Consider the following 20,461-nt stretch of genomic DNA (forward strand, 5'->3'; position numbering starts at 1 on the left):
AGAGAGAGGGAGTGAATGAATGATGCATTTTCATGAGGATTGTGGGGTGTGGGAACATTCATCATATCACACCTCGCTTTCTCCTCATGGCATCAGCAATAGTGTGTGTGTGTGTGTGTGTGTGTGTGTGTGTGTGTGTTTGTGTTACACTGCTGTCATGTGCCTTTGTTAAATGAATTGCGCACACACACACATCCTGGTTTAGAGCAGCTGGGTGGCCTGGTGGTTTCACACACCATCTCATAAAATCACAGGTTCAGTCCACTGTTGATAAGATTATACCCACTGCAATGAAGCAATTTTCAATCAAGTAATAAACCAATAGTGCTGGCTGTCTGTGACCTTTGACCTAAGCTGAAACATGTACATCTGCATCTCAGAGGGATGTATAAAAAGACACAAATTCCTAAATCTCACTGTAAAAATGGAGATTGAAATATTCTCAAATTTGGGTTAGCAACCTTAAGTAACCTTGTTAAATGTGAAATTGATTTGGGGCATGCATATGTTTTTAAGTTTTGAAATTTGATAAAGTTTGGAGAAGATCATTGTGATACAATGTTTTAGGATCAATATCACAATATATACTTGAGTTTTTTTGGGAGCTGCAACTTTATCCCTAAGAGACATAAATACACAAGTATGGACATATAACCATTTTTTTCCTTTAATAACAATATTTATTTATATATTTTTCCTAAGCATCTTACATTTTACTATCGGTGGTTCATCTGATAATGAAACCTACGACTTGCAGAACAACTTTTCCATTAATTCCACACAAGTACATGAATACTTCTTGTTTTCTTAAGAAATGCAAAAATAGGAGAGTCACGAATGTCTGATTCAGTAAAATGTGCAGAACCAACCCAATTGTGTTCTTTGGCATAAGATTTATTGACTAAAATACTTATCTTAAGAAGCACATGTTCAACATTTATCAATAAGCAGGAATCCAGGAACACATAGTATAACCTAAGGCCTGATTTTATCATGTGTGTTTGTCAGCATAACATTAGGGCCATACAAGAGTAACACACCTTCCTGCTCTGTCAAAAACTGAACATAGTGTTTCTGCTTGACATTTCACTCCACAGGTGGTTCACAGTTCTGTTGTTCTGTATTGTTCAGTTGTGTAAGGAGACACCTCTCCACTTGGCACTGTATCTCTGTCGTAGATACCTGGAGGACAATAGAGAGCTGAATAGGTGTCACTGAGCTATGGCTATTATCTGGCAGGTGGACAGATTGTAACGAAAGGTCACGTTAGAGATCAGGTGTGTCTGGGACTTTCTGGAGCTTCTGCGTCACACATTACACACACTAGCCAGCGCACATTTAACAGCTGTGTGAGATAACAGATCAGTCTTACACGCCTTTATATACATTGTCAGTAGCCTCTTAAAGATATTCTATAAAGATACTCTTTTAGATCAGTGACTACTTAAACTATGTGTATAGATCATATTGTATATTCTTAAAGACATTGCTGTGGGCGACTATTGTATGTCTGTCTTACTTCACTGATTGTTTCTGTGTACCATAACATAACAGGTGAGTAGCAGCAAATAAGTAGCAGGTGTGTCAGGTTCTGAGTGGAGGCTCACCGGTGGCCACGCCACACCAGTACACACATACACAGACAAACACAGGAGGGGAACCAAGAGGGGACAAAAAGACAGACACTAGGAGTGGTATAGCTGTACCATGACAGAAGGTTAATATCTGTTACTGAGTCATTGCTGTGGCAGAAATCTGAGACCCAAACATAATAGGTCTTTGAAGGAAAATGAATACATGGCATAGTCACGCTGTCAGAATACCTTTTTGAGAGGAGTAGTTTTTATATTTTTAGGCAACACTTTATTTTACAGGTCCCTAATTTTTTAACAATTTCATATTATTATTATTATTATTATTATTATTAAAGACATTTTCTCGGAGGAACTATGTAATATGGCTAATAAAATTAAAGAGAAATACAAAAGAAAAGCTTCTTTTAATCCCAAGTAAATATGTATTGATTAATAATTTATTATTGCGGGGCGCCCCAGAAGCTCACCTGGTAAAGTGGGGTAAGGCCTTACCGCAGCGGCCTGGGTTTGAATCCAATCCACAGCCCTTTACTGCATGTCATTCCCCCTCTCTCTCCCACATTTCCTGCCTCTCTTCAGCTGTTCCTGTCAAATAAAGGCAAAAAGCAAAAAAAAAAAAAAAAGAAGAAAGAAAAAGAAAATGCATTATTGGGAACTTTATTCTCCATATATGTTCAAATGTATGTTTACCTGTAGAAATGTTTTACTTTATGCTAGCACCTAATTTGAATTACTTAACTGGCAATGTAGCAACTGAACACTGTTCTTTTGAGGAAATGTCTTGGATTTTATTAGGACATTATTATGATTATGGACCCATAAAATAAAGCTTTACCATTATTCCTTTTATGTTTTATTAAATTATTATTATTTGATATTATATAATTTGATTATTATTACAGTTGCATTAAGTTGTGTAAGCATCATTTTAAAGATGTAGCTGGTCAAGGTGTAGCTGATTCTACATATTTTACATACATAGCTTAGTCTTAAAATAGGTATTCTAATTTATAAGATACTAGTAAGGTAACTAGTAAGCAGAGCTTTCAAATAGATATAGTAAAGTAAAAAGTATAGACTAAGTGTCTTTAGCCATGCTGTACTTAAACACAGCAGTGCTCTAAGCTAGATGCTAACATCAGCCTGCTGACATGCTCACAATGACAATGCTAACATGCTGATGTTTAACTGCTATACTGTTTACTATGTTCACCATCTTAGTTTAGAGTGTTAGCATGCTAACATTTGCTAATTACCACTAAACACAAAGTGAGTGTCATTAGTTTTGCAGATATTTGGTCATAAACCAAAGTATTGGTCAAATTAAAATTTGGACATGTTGATGGCTCAAAATGAAAAGTCAAGGGATCGCTTAAGTTATTAGGATTCATCATCTGGGGATCATGAATGTATGTACATCATTTCATGGCAATCCATCCAATAGTTAAGATATTTCAGTCTGGACCAAACCGACTGACTGACCAACATTGCCACCCCTAGCACAAGTACCTAGTACTTATTATTATAACCTTTATTGAAACTCTCTTTTACAAGGATGCCCTGATTACAGTAAATATAAAACAATAAAAGCACACAGAAGTCATAGTATCAACAAATTGTACAACAAACAGGCCAACATCATCAATCCAACAAACATTAATTCAAAGAAAATACTTCTAAATTGTACGAATTTTATGATACTCAAGTAAATGTACTACTTACTTTCCATTGGTATATTGCATTCACAACCAAACCCTGATTAGAGGCAGAAATAAACACAATAATACCAAGAAATCTAAGAGGGTGGGAGCAAATCTATTTGAGTGGTTCACCAAAGTAAATTCAGTATATGAGAAATGCTGCTTACTCTGACAAAATGACTACTGCTGTGGAAGACAAGTACTTTCTGTTTTTGTTATTGTTTCCTACTCTACAAAAGGCTCTAAACCTACTTTGACTGTGTTTGATATTCATTATTGATACAAGTCAGATATCATAATTTCAGTTTGTCTTGCACCTTTGTGTTCCTTAGTTGAGTCAGTGAGATAGCGATCGGGTCAAGGTCAATGGTGATGTCATCACCGCAGATTCTCTGGTTAAAAGGTCCGCATTGTGTGAAGTTCATGCCCCTTGCTTGTACTGCAGAAAGTGCATCCCATCGTTAAGTCGTGTTCTGGCCGACACTCCAGGTGGAGAGCGGTGATAAATACGACTGGTGCCTTACAGTCCTACAACCCAACAGTTATCTCACATACACCTACAGCTCAGTCTTGAAATAAATATGTTGACTTTCTGGGTTACAACCTTTTGTAAACTCTTGTTCTTTCATGCTTATCAGTCAAGTGTTGAGCAGTGTATTGTCTTTTCCTCATGCAAGTCTGTGAAAAGCCTGGCTCTGCTCATTAACTTACAGTACCTACAACATGTAATATACTCATAGAAAATAATGTAGCCATATGTCATATTGTCACGGGGGATTACAACTATATCACTGCGGCTGGACATGTTTTCATATCTATATTGTGTTTTTAATATATCAAAATGGGTATTTATGTATTATTATCCATCTCTGATGAGCTTTAAGGACCATTAGGTTGCCCTGTATGAGTTTAACATGCAACATGATGAACACCCCTCATAAAGCACATCACGGTGCACTGACATTGCATGATAAAGGTCTGTAGTTATTATAATTTACAGGCTGACAAGCCATTCCTCCGCCACATTTGCTCATGATGGTATTACATCAACGTAATGACAATTCAAAGATGGCTTTATTGAGGATTATGTGTAGGTGTGTTTGTGTGTATGAGATTCATAGATACACACACACACACACACACGCCCACCCCATCAGGAGCAGCTGTGATACAGCAGTATTCTAGAGACAGGAGTTGAGTTGAATGGGCTTCATTGTGTTCCAACAGCACTATCTTGGAGATAGAATGGCGAGCCAACACACACACACACGCACAGAGACATATATACAACATCCTGTGCTCAGGCCTATGCTTGGCCCCACAATGTTCTCTCTCATTTTCTCTCTCTCTCTCTCGCACACTCACACACACATGCAGTGAAAAGCACTGTACTGGGATCAACAGTAACAATAAGCGCTGCATATTAACACTGTTTGGCGACATTAGCTTCCGCTCGTCTCTAAAACTCCACATACATCTGACACTTTTAAACCCACAATGGAAGTCCAGTTGTTATGTCTTTTGTTGCAGCCATATTGGAAATTCTGGTGAATAAACATTTTTTCTAGAGCAAGTGACATTTTTCATGCAAGTCTAATTTTGCTCTCAGCAAATTCTAAATAATGCAAGAGAAGCATATGCTTTAGTTTCTTTGATTCACCAACAAGCAACCAGCCATAAGAAATGCAACTGTCAGAACAGCACTCTGACAGTGTTACCAGTACCACCTTGGCATCGGTTTCCTTTACCTTTTCTGGCCCATTACCCCATTTTGAGGCCTAAACACTCTCATGACTGTGGAGGAAAATTGCAGTGGCAATTTCTTTAGAGCCTGCACACTGATTTTTATGTGCTACAGTTCACCTTTAGGGCCTACAAGCTATACAATCGCTTTACATCTGTGAGCTAACAGAGACAGATGAGTCTTGTGATGCAATGACAGTTTGCAGCTTCAGTTTTGGTCTTGTGAAAGTGTGAAAGACATTCCCATGAGCTGTTATGACTTAACACAGCTAAGCTTTGGACATAACACAGCTTTAGTCTATAATTTGTAGTTAGTGGTAATTAGCATATGTTAACATGCTAAAACACTAAGCTGAGATGGTGAACATTGTAAACATTATACCTTCTAAACATCAGCATGTTAGTGCCAAACAGCATTTTGCATTTAGCTCAAAACACCCCTTTGCCTAGTGTAGCCTCACAAAGGCAGAGTGATTAACCTGCAGTCATGGGCTGTAGTTTCTGCTGTGACCCCAAAACTGAGCTCAAACTGAATTTTGTTTACTATTACAGTCATATTGTCAACACAAAGCTGTTAGTTCACAAATTTTGTTCTTTTTAATTCAACGGACCTAAGCTGATCTTAGTTCTAAGACTTAACAAGTGCAAACTTAAAGCTCTCATTTAATAACTGTGAGCAGGACAGACAGACATATTGTGTTTTTCAGAGCTGCAATGAAAGCAAAAGAGGAAGTTGAGATGTGTTTGATATCACACTGAGGTCTGGTACACACACATACACACTCTGTTGGCTGTCTCTTGTGTACACACATGCTGTTAGATCTGTCTTCTCTCTCACACACACACATATGCTCTGACACTTCTATATCTGTGTCACACAAAAACACAAGCTCCCTCTTTGCTCTTGTTCCTCTCTCATACTGTACATCACAATCAGTGGCTATATGGCACACAGTAAAACACAACTTGAATATAAATCAGCCAGCAGGAGATGAAGGCCTGCAGACAGGTAGAAGTGTTCCTGCCGACTGTATCAACACAAAATGGCACATAATCACCCTGCACATACTGTAGTTCAAGAAATGTTTCCAAATCAAAAGATCTGAGGTACAGTATATTACAACTTCTTATCTAATTGAGGGCTCACTTTCTGTTTTCTTGCAACACTTTTCTCATTTTCTGAAATCCTTGTTTCACCTAAACTTCACTTACATCTTAAACAGTAACAGCTTACTTTAAATTGCTAAGCAAGATCCTTCTTGATATACAAATAAACTTGTCTTTCTGGGCTAATGTACAAAATGCAGCTGCAACTAAAAATGTAGATCTTCTCAGTTTGTCCACATTTAATTTGGCTGTCAGGTTATAGACACTGGTGGGAAATTTCCTCATAGGTCTAAAAGAAGTCTTTTCTGTTCTTTACATATAAAAATCTGTTTTACAACTCTCAATTGTGGATTTACATGACTGAAGAGATTCAACCTTGGTCCAGTTTCTTTGCATTGTTTGGCCAACAAAAACACACACAGAAATTCAAAAGAAAATATGATTGACAGGCGATAACTGGGAATTTTATTTCAAAAACACCACAGCACCGGGCCCTTAGCACCAAAGATGTTGCCCTAAAAGGATATCACAGACGAGCTCTTAAAAGTTTGAACATCTCCGTCTCATTTGGGGCAGCTAACATGCAAAAGTATGTCATGATGTTTTAATTTTTATGCAGTTTTACACATGAAAGCTTCCCAGGATGACCACAATCATCAGCTAGTAGACACTGAGCTGCTTCAGTGGGGCTGTTATGGTGTTAAGTGCCTTGCTCAGGGGTGTTAGTAAACTATTTTCCCCCTCCTAAATTGTCAAGGCTGTGCTTATTACTGTAACACACACACACAGAAAGTCACACAGAAAGTTTCATGTGTCTTATTTTCTCATTTCATGTCACCCCCTGCCTCTCTCTACCTATTTTTGTCTCCTTCTCTCAGACTGACTCTGGTACAGTGTCACGCTGCCTCTCTGCAGGTCTCCTGCCATTACTGCCAATCTGTCGTCACAGTGTTTTTCATCACAGTGTTGGATTGTGATGGAAGGCTGTTTTAAAGAAATTTCTATTGTTATACAAGTGGTTTTTGCTTTTATATGAACTTGGAGATTTTCAGTGAATCATGTAGTTGCAAGATGATACGTGAGAAACAGTGTCCATCAAGATTTAGATGACTGTGGGAAATAAACTGTACAGTAAGTTAAATAGATTATATAGCTTTGATTGTGTTGTGTGAACCGTCAAACCAAGATTCATGCTCTTAATGACAAATACTTTTGATTTCAATGAGCCTTTGGCTTTCCCACTAGCAGCACCCTCAGGAACAACTTGACGTCAATGGCGCCAATATTTTTAAGAAAAGCAAAGGCATTGGTGTGTCATTCATTGCGTAAATCACTGTCATATTGTGGGGTGTAATGAATACTGCAGCCTCAACAAGCCCCAAGTGGTGCACACACTTTTAGCCTTGTTTTACTATTAACTACAACACATTTCCTTAATTGCAGTACTTGACTTTTTGATTTACATAAAATTCAGCTTCCACTGTAACGCTACCTGTAGTTATTGGTTTTACATCACAGTGCACCAATTGACTGTGTTTTTGTGTGGTTAAGAAACAGGTGCTGTTGTTTAGGTAGAATGTTTGAGACATGTGACCTGTTTGCAGTGTTTTTGTAGCTTTAGTGCTTTTTGCTTTGGCTTGAAATGAACAGTTGTACTAACTACCACATGTTGATAAAGAGAGACTGTGTGAAGAGTGTTGGAAAACTGGTCTCTATCAAACAACGCTTGCTATTACCATTTATTGTTGAGAAACAAGACTTGGTGTGAAGCAGGAAGTGTGTGTTCACACTGATTTGTGTGCACATTTGAATGTCCATAATTTGGTCTTAAAGAGTCATTGACTGTTCTGTACCCCTCACTGTTTGGGGACATAATGCAGCACTTTATCAGAAAATAGAGAGGCTGTTTGTGTGTCTAAATGATCCAATTTGTCTGGTTGAGCATACAGCTGCATTTGTGTTCAAATTGTACCACAGTTTAACCAGAGGGACTGCTTCACCATTGTCAGCTTAATTCAGGAATTTGTTGTTCTGTTTCGATTCCAGACTTTCTTTGTCCTTAACGGGAAACTTAATTTACGGCAAATCAAAGAATACAATACACACTTGCACCACAACATATACATGACTGGGAGACATAAAAATGAACAATGGTGATGGGATGACCTTCTTGAGAGCGCGAGTCGCTATAGGCTGAAAACTCATCACGTTAAGAATAACCACTGAATCACAACCTGTCTACCTCGTCCTCCTCTGCTCGCACTAATTACTCTCATTAAAGAAATCCACCCTCTTCCTCTCCTTTCACTTCTTCTCACTTCGGAGTCCATCTTTCTACCATGATCCTTTGAAGGTCAGAGGAATTTTGTTTTTCTTTTCTGTTGCTGGGGAGCAGAGGCTTTCCTGCCTGCTCTTTTTTTTTTATACAGTTGGTTGATTGAAACAGAAGTGATCCAGGAAATTAAGCTTATTCTGCTCCTGCTGCCAAAACGTGTAAAATGTAAGCAATGCAAAGAGCAGGAAATTAAATGAGCAGTGAAGTGGAGGGCTGCTGGAGCATTTTAGTGGTAAAACTTTGCAGCTAGTTTGGTGTCAGTGAGGAGAATCACTGTGGTTCACAGCCTTTTACTGGTTTGTGACCGCATGTAAGAGGTTTAGGTCACTGGGCAGACAGCAGATCAACGAAAGAAGGTACTTCTTAGATTATTTAATTTGAATGATTTTTAAAAGGTCTAAATGAACAGAATTAATTGTCTTGCATAGATGTATTTAATTTCATCTCACAGCCTTGGAAACTACTAGTACAGTTTTCCAGAGTGTTTTTTAGTTTTAAATATATCTACATGGCTCATACTCAGGTTTTTCTACATTAGATGCAGAAAATAGCCCCTCTTCAAGAGACAAACCTCAAGGCATAGAAAGTAGCTTTGAAACAGATGGGATACACATGGCAGAAGAAAAAAAAAGGGAGAAATAAATATTAAAATTTCTAAGAATAGTTCTAGAGTCAGAGGCAGGTGTTTGGTTAGAGGGGAACAGGTAGCTCGAGCTGATGGATGGTTTTTCACTATTTAAAAAAAAAACCTCAAATCTGGAGGACACTTATATAAAACATTGATTTTTAAGTTTTAATCAGAATTGTCTTCATTGCCTGGTACAAAAAATGTGCTGAAAATTGCTTTGGTGGTGTTGGTGCAGAGACAATTTACCCACAGCATCGATTAAGACCATGCAAAAGGATTTTTAAATGTCTGCACAGAGCAAAATTTGGAAAAATTCCTTCTCTGCAGCGTGTATTGATGCCTGAATTATGGATTGCATCTGACTGAAGTTTACTGTTCACTCTGTCATTTTGGTCAGACAGAAACCCATTTCTCCAAAAGGTCAATTTTTCATTTTTAGATAGATGTAAGTGTGTGATCTTTGTAAGTTCCCAATAGCTGATGTCTTCTCCCAACATTCAGTACTGTATCTTTTAAGTTTACTGTTGTAACTACCCATCAAAATATTTTCTTGATGGAATGGAATGACGTGGCCTTTGAAGCAGCATTTATCTTGAAAATGTATCCTTAGAAAGTTTACAGTACTTTTAAATTAATTATACAATATAAAAGCAGTTACCAGAACTTTTGCATAAATTTTCAGTTCATTGAAGACAATGGGATTGATTCTTTAGCGTCCAATCCCAGCTGCACACCCGCACCCAGCACATGCAAATCTACAGCAGCCATTAGACGCTATCATGAGAAGAAAAGCTTAAACTCACTAATAGGCCCTCTATAATTGTGGTGTGTGTGTGTGTGTGTTAGCATGTATGTGTGGCTGATTGAATGCTGAAAAGTCAAAATGAGGAGGAGCGGACAGATGTTGCTAAATTGCCAGGAACTCAATAAACCCTTGTTGCTTTATGGGAATTATGCAGTGTTGTATATGCATGCCTGATTGTACAAACACATGTATAAGGATATGAGTTTTCCATAGTCTAAAAAAGCCATAGCAGTAAATTGTGTATCTTCTTCCTGTCTGTGTTTGTGTATATTTTTGTTGTTGTTTGTCTTTGTGTGTCCAGTCATTTGCCTGTGTGTGTTTGTGCATGCACCTTTCTGTCATCCTTTAATGTCTAATAGCAAGGGTAAGGTGCTAGCTGAGTGTCACACTCGCCCACCACTCGCATCATTAACAGGTTGTCTTCCAGGGTTTAATGAGCTGCCAGTCGCCTCTCCCTCCTCTCACATTTCCCTCCAGAAACTGCCAGAGCGGCCTGATGGGACAGGTGCTCATTTTCTAATTGTTCAGTTTTGTGGAGAGAAAAAAAAATCCCTTATTTGTCTAGTTGTCAAGTCAGGTTGATGACCATGTGACTACCTGCATGTATCAGCCAAGGCCTTTATTTACCTCAACAAAAAGGTGGCAGGTATTCATTAGAGTCAGGTCATTATTTCTTCTAGCAGGCTTGCAGAGGCCTGTGGGGCTTGAATTCATGACCGTTCTGTGACAAGTTATAGAAAATCTTGATTTGTATAGATAACTTTTATTAGATACTGCTACAACTGCTAACCTTTTTTAATACAGGATTCACACAGTATTCATTTTGCCACCACATCTGGTTGTTTTTTTCACATTTTTGCTGTTATATTTTCACATTTGTTGCTGTTACATTTTGGTACATTTCAGAAGTATTACCTTTGTTCCGTGTTGGGACCCGGTCCCACCAAAAAAGTGTCACAGCGAAATTAATTCCGCTCATCTTTTGCGAAATGTGGTTCTAGAAGCTTGGTGATGTAGTGAACACTTGCAGGGCTAGTTGGTGAAGTTCTGGGACTGTCAGTTGGCAGGGGAACTTCTTGTCCCGTTAGCAACAGAGTTAATGAGATTGCTAGCAGTGAATTGATTTTGCAGTGAAATTTCACCATTTTAAATGCATTCAAAATGTTGTCACTGGGCCTTTACACAGGTAACGGAATATGTTGCTGAGAAACTAATTTAAAAGGTTCCCTGGAAAACTACAGTGGTTTTAAATCATGTGGTGACCTCAGAGTGCAGGGTTTCATTTCGAGCAGCTGATTTCACTGAAAAGCTTGGTCTGTCTGAGTGAAGTTGTGCATTAGTGAATTTAACTGCAGTATGATGTCACTGTAATGAAAAACTGCATATATACATGTCACAGTGTCACAAGATTGAAACAAGATTAACAAGATTAGTTTTGGAGAATCTACAAAAATGTTGCAGCAGAGTAGATGTATCACTCTGCATATTTTTATTTTGGTGGTTGTTTGGTCAAAAAAGAGGCTCTGAGAAGTCGTGTCATAATGAGGAAAAGTTAAATAAATGTGCTCACCTGAAAAATTACAGTATTGGCTGTTGAAAGTTATTACAACAATCTCACCTCAAGGTCCATTTAGTTGCTTTTCTGGAGCTTTCTATCATATCATACGGTCTTCATCACAAGGTGGAGTTTGCTCAGTTGTCATGGAAACGTAGATGTTCAAATTTCTTCTTCTATTTCTGAGGAAATAGGAAGGAAGGAAATGTTGAAAAATTGAGTTTCAACGTTAATTCTTGAAAAGTAGTTTCCATCTGTGTTGCTGACTTTGAATCTCACCTTTAATTGAACTTTAAGTGAACTGTGGTTCCTGACCAGCGATCTCTTGTGGTCGTGTGAATAATGACTGTCCTCTGTCAGTATCAGTAGCAGAACTAGCTTCATGCTGTTGTACTGCCTTAAACCCTCCAGGGAGGAGGTCAGGGTGGATTCTTGAGCATACGAAGCGTGTGACTTTGACATTCAAACCAAAGTTCATGTCCCTTCCCCTACCAACGGTCAATGTTGGTTTCTTTTAACTATGAAGGTGATTCTTTAACCTTAACCAGACTTTAACCAAAGGAATGGAACATCAGAAACACCTGTGAGTAGCTTTGGAACAGCAATACAGGTAATTTTGGCAGACACTGACACAAATTACCTATTTTGTGCTCTTGTGATATGATCGAAAGCTCCAGAATGGCTACTAAATAGACCTTGTGGTAGGATTGTTTTCTTAACATCTTCCTATTCCAAGATCAAGAACTTTGAACCTCAGCTTTTTTAGCCAACATGGATGCTCAGAAAAATTGAAGATCTACAATTTCATGACAACTGGGCAAACACCATCTGCTGATAGTGTGATATGATTAAGAGCTCTAGAAGAGCTACTAAATGGACCTTGTTGTAAGATTTGATTGAGAAGTGAACTGATTAAGAAGAGCAGGTGCCCTGAGGCTGCATGTCTAGTTGCTTTCGCATGGGTTGAACTCAACAGTTAATGCACAGATTTGATTTACATTTGACAGAAACATTCTCTCAGATATACATTGCTGCATTCACACTTTCACATTGTGACTTGACCAGAGTTTGACCTGACAACCAGTCTGTGGTGAGTTGTTTCTCTTTTCAGGTACTTCCAGGTTCATTTAGAGGTCTTTAGAATTAGAATTAGAATAAAAGTGGAAATGTAACAAATGGATCTCTGCGGGGACTGATTTATGAGTCTGTAGCCACTTGCTCATTTGACACAACAAAATGATCTGTTGCATGGTGTCAAGTTCATTACTGAAGTATACAAATCTAATTTTCTTCCCTCATTTTATCATTATTCTGTGTCACTGTGTTAATACAAACAATGTGCTCCAGTGGTAATCATACCTTTGAGCTACTCCACCCTGCCTAAATTAATACCTATCAAGCCGTACTGCCTGAAGCCATTTGTAGTTTCTTATCATGTTGTTCTCCAGTGATTTGTCATAATAATAATGAATAATGCGGAATGTTGATGTGCTGTAATGCTTTGCAAGGAGCTCTGGCTATGCAGAAAAGGAGTAGCTCTGTGTTGAGTACAATCTAAAGCCATGGAGCAGTGGGAGCTTTAAAAATGTCAGCTTTGTAGGCCCAAAGCTGACAAGGGAGGCAAAAAACTGGTTGAATCTTATTTTCTGTTTTTCAAGGCCCAGTGCAGAGAAAGATGGAGACAGAGGGGAAAAGACTGAAGGAGAGACAGGAGGAGAGAAAGAGAATGACAATAAGGTGTCAGCTAAGGGAAGATTGAAAATGGTGACAATAAGTGTTATTTGTGCGCGTTTACATGTGCATGTGAGTGTGCATGTCCGTGTGTAGATTTGCATGAGCGCTAGCAGAAGAGGGAGCGCAGCAAACAGCCCAGGGTTATTTACCCAGCTCTCAGAGGGATTGGACATGCTAGCACGCCGCCTCCTCTCTCTAACACATGTCCTGCTGACAAGTAGCTCCTTTTCATTTCCCCTCCCATCCTTTTTTTTTTATTTTTCCTCTACATTCATGACCTTTCCAGTTAGCGCTCCGAGTGCAGGTAGGGCTTGCGCTATCGAAAGGGAAGAAAGGTCGGCAGAGATTAGGGCACTTGAGATGCTAGTCAGTTAGCTGGGCTGCCAAATGGTCAAGGTGGACACCACTGGCAAAGAAACAAGAGCTGAGTGTAGAGCTACAGTAATTGAATGTTTGCTGTTGTGCTTGAGAAGCTACTGACAAATCATCCAGTCACAAACACATGATTCACACATTTATATTGTACACTGTTTAACTGTTATAAGGTCTGTTCACCCATATAACAAAACATTTTCTCACTACCTCTATTTGTATATAGCCATACAATTCATTTTGGGTTTCATTTGCACAGGTTTTGAGATATTTGTTTGAGACTTCTGCCTCCTTTCAAATACAGTGGAGACGGTTGGTTTGTCACTCGTAGTGACAAACCAACACAGAATTATAACCCGAGTCTGCAGTTCCACTCAGCTCCATGGAGCTTAGCATCTTTCAGGTCATTGTTTTGGTTTTAAGGCCTGCAACTGTACTGTTTTGATTCACTCTCACCGCTCTCATCAACCCCGTTTTCAGAAGCAAAAGCTGTGATAAACCCACTGTACACTACCTGCCTAGCACCAAATGGCAGACGGACAAAGTTGAACATATTGAAGCATTTTGCAGCTAAAATGGTAGAGATCATAACAGAGCTAAAAGAAGAATGAATATTGGATTTACTTTCAGTAGTTGGCTAGAAACACGACTTGAAATAAATGCTAATGTTGCTGGGATGTATAAATTAGCAATGCTGCAACAACTTTATGAGGTGATCATGTGTAATGTTAATGTGTTAACAGCTTTTTCCACTGCACCAGAGTGGCCACAAAAAAATGTATTATTGCAGCGTTAAATGTAATTTTATATTCAAATTTATATTTGCCTCTATTGTATTGAGGTGGCAGCAGACATCTCAGAGACAGATGTCTCAAAACGTGGCCAAATAAAACCAAAACTACAGTTAGATACCACTAACAGCAAGAGAGAAAATAATTTTTTGTAATTTGTGCAAACCAGCCCTTTGACATGAGAAATGGCGGAGGGTCAGTAATAGACAAAGTCTCCCTGATACTCTAATTGAACCGTTTCCAGACTGCAGTCTCTGAGCTGGCAGCTGAAAACCTTTAAAAAGTCAGTCAGTCTGTCTCTTCCACTCTCCTTCAGTGATCTTATTGCTGTAATGCCACTATCTCAAATTGAAGGCGCTCTGATTCTGACAGTGACTGGTGCCGACGCGACAGACTGCAGCCACCGTGACCTCTCTGTCGGCCAAGAGAATAATAGAGTTTCTCTGATCTGGAGATGTGTAGTACTCCGCCTGCGGTGCGCTGTGTCTTTTATTTTTATCTCTATGTCTTTCTATGTCTTTCCACATTTTATATACATATACATGCTCTGTCATCCTGTCTTGTCCTCTATCTTACATATTATATTCTTTTGCTCAGTTATAATCTCCTTTTTTCAGTAACAGAAGCAGTATTACCAAAACAGTGCACAAAAATTACTTTTTACAACCCATTTAATGCATTTACAGTATACTGAGCTGATTATTTAGTTTGAAATTGTGCATGTACTATTCAGTAACAGTAATTATCTGCCTCCCCCTGTCACACCCCCTCTCTATGCAGTCTTTTGGGTTATTATATAACAGCACTGAGGTCAAGGACAGCAGCATTCATTTTTTCAGTGCAGTTTTGCAATTAACTAGCTCTTCACCCAACAGTAACTGTAAAATACTGAACTGTACCCGGGTCAGTTAGAGCTGCACAGCTCTAGACCAGGACCGCCTGCTCTCCACCAGGTGAAATGAAGTGAAAGCTGTGAAGCCCAAATCCGCTAAAATAGAATAGTGATGCACATAATTGGCTGCTTCGATTGTGAGGCTTCTATGGCAACACTGCAGGAAGCAGATCTGAGGCGTCATCATAAGTGGCACTTGAATTGCACCAGCGCCGTGGGTAATGTTGCAATATCTTTTTCTCTGTTTCACAAATTCTTCTTCACTTTTTTTTTTCTGGAACTAGCTCACAAAATAGCCTGATGTATCTGAGCAGTGTGTTGTCAAATACAGCATCACTGGGTGTTTTTGGATTTACATTATTAGCATTTCCTCCACCTCCACGTTTTGGCATCCTGTACTTAAAATCTGCATGGCACCGAGCCTGATTAAAAACACTCAGGAAGTTTATTTGATTCAAAATAGGCCAGCGGTCAGTGCATATCCAGAAACCTGCCAAACCTTTTTAGATCCACTGTTGCTGTTGTGTTGCTGTTGAAAAAACACAGATTTATGTGGCCCCAAGCTAGTTCCCAAGCAGATGTCTTTGAAATGACACATCTTTTTTATTCTTAAACGGGTCACAGAGAGGTTAAAGGAGGATATTAAGCCACAGAGGAGCTGTGGATCATGGAAAAGGGAGTGAAGCTCAATTTTAAGAAGTTAAATTTCCTGGCATTTTAATTCTGGGGCAGTATAACTTTATTTGCGGACTTTCCTTCCATTTGCTTTGCTGCCCTGTTCTGTTGCTAAAATTAACTTTCTAAATGTCAAGTCTGAACGTGAGAAAGGGTGTGGTGTGAAGGTTTACAGTGTTAAGGTGATAACAGTAACGCACACAAAGAGCCACAGTTTCTTTTAACAGACTTGTATTCACTCACGCAGCTTAAAGACACATACAGACTTAAAGACTTTTTTCTCTCTCTTTTCAAACACACACACACACTTGCTACTTCACAAATACACACAGTGAGAACCAGCAGCAAGAATTCCCAGCGTCCACGACGCCTCCTGAACTGTGCCTGTAACAGATAAGTGAGCTGTGGAGTGCAGAGACAGGCCTTATGATCACAGTTGGCACTGGACTCGTTACAAGTCTGGACAACGCAGCGGCCGCAGAAATCCAAGCCAAACCCGATCGGACACCTTCGCTCTCACACGTGCAACAGCAACTGCTGATCAGTCTGTCACACTGCTCGAAAACTCGCCCTCAGACAGCAAAAGAGCTGCGGGCAGCACGAGGGGCAAGAATGACAGGGAGTTTCTGTGAGGGTGTGCGTGTGTGTACATGTGTTAGTGTGTTTCAGTAATGCAGGTCCGAAAGTGTTTTTCGGGGTTGTGTGAGGTGAGCTACGTGTTTGTGGTATGAGTCAACAGATGGGTCTTGGAGTCAGCTGGCCCACTGCAGCCTGTACAGTATGAATGCAGGCTTACAGCTGAATTTGATCACACATATTTCAGTTTAAAGTAACTTGTATCTCACGCGTGAGTCGACAGCTTAATAGGAACATCATTAAATCACAATTACAAAGGCAGTTTCACAGGAAAGTAATTAAGATTATGTAGATGAATGCTGATTACCAACATGTGTCAACTTTTTGAAGAGTGTTCTTTAATAAAATACTTTTATGAGTTTTCAAAGCTGAAACTAAAAAGCTTTCAAAGAAAACAATGGCTAAATTACAGGTGCCTGGCAGAGCCAAAAAGGGAAAATCTTTTCCTCTCCTCTGTTGCAGTTATTCTAGATTGCCATAGATAGGAGTGGAGCTAATACATGTAGTATGTACACACTTATGTTTAAAAAAAAAAAAACACACACCTGCCAGTCAAGTTAAGCAAGACATTGACAACCTAACCCCTTTTACTTCCGTCAGAAGATTCCTCTGTTTTCACACAGCTGCACTTTTAACACACTTCCTCTTTTGCAGAGCTGAAAAGATCAAATATACTTCAGTGTTTATCTGCTACTTAGACCCTTCCATCTGTAATTTACTAATTAAAAGAAATCAGCCTTAAAGAAGACAGAAGTAAAATATGGTGATATGGTCTAGATAGAGTAGATATAGTTAGTGAAATATTAACTGTACATGTTGGTCTAGGCTCATTTTGCAAACATTAGGCTTTTCATGTGACTAGTTTTGATGTCCTCGGGATTTCCGGTAACTAATGACAGACCCTTTTGCATAACTTGCCTGGGTTCATGAGACATTTTGGCTTTATTTTAGAAAGTATTCAGACTCCTTTGCTTTTTTCACATTGTTATGCTACAGCCTTATGCTAAAATCATTTAAATACATTTTTTCCTCATCAATCTACATTCAATACCCCATAATGACAAAGCGGAAACAGGATTTTCATCCAGACATGAAACTTAGAATTTAGGCCAAACTTTATTATTTTCATAATATTGCTATCCTGCATTTATGCACATACTTTATATCCTGCACTTGCTTATTGCACTTCTGGTTAGACCTAAACTGCATTTCGTTGTCATGTACTCTTGTACATGTGTAATGATAATAAAGTTGAATCTAATCAATCTTGGTTTCATCAGACTAGAGAATGTTGTTTTTTTTTCACAGTCTGAGAGTCCTTTAGGTGCTGTTTTGCAAACTTCAAGCGGGCTTTTGTGTGTCTTTCACTGTAGAGAGGCTTCCGTCTGGCCACTCTGCAAGAGTGTTGCAGTGATGGTTGTCCTTCTGGAAGTTTTTCCCATCACCACACAGGATCTCTGGAGCTCAACCAGAGAGACCATTCGGTTCTTGGTCACCTCTCTTACCAAGGCCCTTCTCCCCCGATTGCTAAGTTTGGCTAGGCAGCCAGCTCAAGGAAGAGTCGTGATTGTTCCACACTTCTTCCATTTAAGAATTCTGTAGGCCACTATGCTCTTGGGAACCCTCAGTGCCGCAGAATCTTTTTTGTATCCTTCCCCAGATCTGTGCCTCGACGCAATCCTGTCACTGAGCTCTGCAGGCTGCTCCTTCAACCTCATGGCTTGGTTTTTGCTTTGATATATATCAGCTGTCAGACCTTATATAGACACGTGTGTATCTTTCCAAATCATCTCCAATCAATTTAATTTACCACAGGTGGACTCCAATCAAGGTGTAGAAACATCTCAAAGATGATCAAGAGAAATGAGAGGCCCCTGAGCTAAATTTCAAGTGTCATAGCAAAGAATACTTATGTCAATGTGATATTTTCATTTTTTCTTTTTAATAAATCGGCAAACATGACTTTATGGGGTATTGAGGGTACATTGGTGAGGGAAAACATAATTAATAATTTAAATGATTTTAGCATAATGTTGCAACATAACAATATGACATAATTCCAAAATGGGACCTTAAGCTTTAAGCTAATTCTAGAAGTCTTTGACTTTCATTAAAATGTATATCCTTTGCTGCTAAGAACTATTCCATGATGGCTTTTATTGGTGCCCGTGCAGCTTCTGTTTTTTCCCTCTTTTGTTTGTTCTAAAACATAAGACAGGAATCTACCAAATCCCTAAAATTAACTAATGGTGAATGGTTGCACTGTTATAAAGACTTTGCAAATAGAAAGTCGCCAACAAGACCTTAATACTCCCTGTGTCCCGCTTTTATGAAAGTGCAGATCTAGTGAACTTTTTGTCTAGAGAGCTTGTCACTGACATCAGAGGGGAAGGGAGTAACTAGTAGTGTGTGCCAAGTGCTTTCAGGCTTTTCACTGGTTGTCTCTGCAGTAAGTGAGGAGCAGATGACAGCAGAGCTGAGAAGAGCAGCGCTGATAGCAGTTTTAGCCCGGTTCACTGCTTTTTAATGATCACATAGCTGACAGGAATCACCTGATTCTTACTTTCACGTTGCTTTGTGTTTCTCCGCTCTTTCTCCCTTCACTTTTCTAATGTGCCACTCTGCCGCCACCCTTCCCTCACCCTCCAACTTTTTTCTCTGTCACTCACTGTGTTTTCATGAACTCTAATAATTTGATCAGAGCCAGTAGGGTAATATTGCAACTGTCAGATAAACCCTGTTAGAGTTATCTTACTCACATTAAGGTTGTAATCGCAGAAGCAGAACTTGATTAACCCAGCTGAATTACTTAAATTCCTCTTGGCACCAGTACAGCTGAGTGATTTTGTTCTATGAAAAAAATATCATCTCTAGCAGCCATGTCAAGGAAATAGCAGATTTTTTGTAAATTATAATATATATATAAAGTTATATTTTCTGTTAGCGTTACGTTTTTGCCAAGTCTTAAATAACACCATTTAAGGATTCCTTATCAAAAATGTTTTCATGTGAAACAACGAACATCGCTAATATACCTTTATCTAAATTTTCTAAAATATCTGTGTCAGTATCAGCCTCACAAATCAGTCAGGCTCTATTATTGGGGATAGGTTACTGCAAATCCTGTTGGTTCCTTAATCACACTATTATCCTCAACCTGTGAATCCACAGCAGTGAAGTTGTTTGTGTGCATGTAAACGTCCCAAATGTTTCATCTCCTTCTGCTGAACTTGTTGTTGTACATCCTCTCCCATCCAGCTCTCCTCCACGCTGTGATCTCGTCTACAGTCTTGATCACACACACAGCTTCTGGCTCTTTCTTTATTCAGCATGCTACTGCATCCCTCCCCCACATCTCTCTATTTCTATTTCTTTCTCTCACTCCCTCCTTCCTACACACACTCACATTCACAGCCACACATCCTCCTGCTGCACCATCACTCTAAGCTTCCTCTTCTTTTCTCACACTTGTGCTTCCCCTTTAAGACTGCCCTTTCGCCCCCTTTTCTCCCTCTAGCTGTTTCCTTTTTGATTTTTGCTCTCTACATTCCTCTCTTTAATCACTGTCTCTTCACTCTCTTCTCTGTCTCTGATCACGCTTTCTCCTTGAGTGGCTCCATCGGCCTGAAACAGTTGCTGAGGCCGAACAAGCTGTGTTCAGGTGTAACTCCTGTCCTCTTCTTGTTCGTCAGTGCGGAGTTTCTGCTGCTGCAGAACACATTACATTACCAGCATCAAAATGCCCAATTCCCTTGTCTAGTGGGAGAACGGGGAGTTACATTGAGAAACCGCTGCAAGAATTGAATGTATGGTTGTAGACTTCATGACTGTGGGTTGCTTTAAACCAGCGTGGCCACTTCTGAGCATTGAGTATCCTGTTATGCATTACACAG

The 20,461-nt window shown here is 39.3% G+C and overlaps 1 protein-coding gene and 1 long non-coding RNA gene across 6 annotated transcripts in view; one reads left to right on the forward strand and one right to left on the reverse strand.

The window, feature by feature from the left end:
* mgat3b (beta-1,4-mannosyl-glycoprotein 4-beta-N-acetylglucosaminyltransferase b) overlaps positions 1 to 20,461 on the forward strand; it is a 72,438-nt gene that overhangs the window by 17,123 nt on the left and 34,854 nt on the right. The gene's annotated exons all lie outside the window — the stretch shown is intronic.
* Positions 1,681 to 6,600, reverse strand: LOC122871575. The gene is made up of 2 exons (XR_006376909.1): positions 3,613 to 6,600; positions 1,681 to 2,180 (listed from the first exon to the last, which is right to left on the reverse strand). It is a non-coding gene; the product is annotated as an uncharacterized LOC122871575 (long non-coding RNA).

The sequence above is a fragment of the Siniperca chuatsi genome, linkage group LG3, assembly GCF_020085105.1.
Source record: "Siniperca chuatsi isolate FFG_IHB_CAS linkage group LG3, ASM2008510v1, whole genome shotgun sequence".
NCBI lineage: Eukaryota > Metazoa > Chordata > Actinopteri > Centrarchiformes > Sinipercidae > Siniperca > Siniperca chuatsi.